Raw genomic sequence first — 1,061 nt, forward strand, 5'->3', positions numbered from 1 at the left:
ACATGCAAGTAAAATAAGACATGTAAACATAATATGTAAGTGTAAACATGTATGTATAAAACATGCAAGTATAATATGACAAATATAAAACAAATAAGTATACTATGTTGTAAGCATAAAGTATGTACGTATAATATAACATGGAATGAAACATGTACTATGTAAGTATGAAAAATGTACTATGTAATCATAGGCGTAATACAAACACAATTATTAAATGAAATGAAATTTTTTAAAAGAAGAAAAATTAAAATAAAAACTTACAATTGGAATTGACTAATTGCATATTTTGAGAGAGGTTTAACTGCTCCGTAAAGTAATGGTAAAATGTAAAAGGAAATTAAAATTCAATGTATAATAGCCCGGTAAATTAGATATAACTAACGTATAATAGGCTTGTCTACTCAATATACTAGTGTTTGTTTAGTTGCGATATATTTTGTGCAAAATTCAACGTATAATAGGATTCTTTGCTTAGCTGGACTTAGTAGTATATATATATTAGATATATAAGAGGCACTGGGGGAGGCTTAGCACCACCATTTCCCCCATTTCTCCGCCTCTATTGACAAGGTAACATAGATGTGAATTCTGTTAAATTCTAATTTTCAATCGAGATCTTGTTAATGAAAATTCAACATGATTATCTTAAGATCAAGCATATTCATAAGAATCTGATCATGGGATTAGAAATTATCAAAGAGCCATGTATGCCTAAAGCTGGGAACCATTTTTAACTTGATATAAATAAAATGGAGAAAAAAAGAATATTAAGCGCCCGTGGCCTAATGGATAAGGCGTCTGACTTCTAATCAGGCGATTGTGGGTTCGAGTCCCACCGGGCGTGTTATTTTTATTTTGAATTCTTTTTTTTTTAATCTTATCCAATATTATTATTATTATTATTATTATTATTATTATTATTATTATTATTATTATTATTATTATCATTATTATTATAAACTGTTTGGAAATAATTATATAATTAGTTATTGTGCAATTTTAACATAAAAATGCCACTTATTAAGCTATATCAACCATTATTTAAAGTTATAAATGAG

General features: G+C 27.0%; 1 non-coding gene across 1 annotated transcript; it reads left to right on the plus strand.

Moving 5' to 3' along the window:
- The first annotated feature begins 774 nt into the window (after window positions 1-774).
- TRNAR-UCU (transfer RNA arginine (anticodon UCU)) lies at window positions 775-847 on the plus strand. The gene has a single exon. It is a non-coding gene; the product is annotated as a tRNA-Arg (tRNA).
- Window positions 848-1,061: the final 214 nt, after the last annotated feature.

Source organism: Rutidosis leptorrhynchoides, chromosome 8 (assembly GCF_046630445.1).
Source record: "Rutidosis leptorrhynchoides isolate AG116_Rl617_1_P2 chromosome 8, CSIRO_AGI_Rlap_v1, whole genome shotgun sequence".
Lineage (NCBI taxonomy): Eukaryota > Viridiplantae > Streptophyta > Magnoliopsida > Asterales > Asteraceae > Rutidosis > Rutidosis leptorrhynchoides.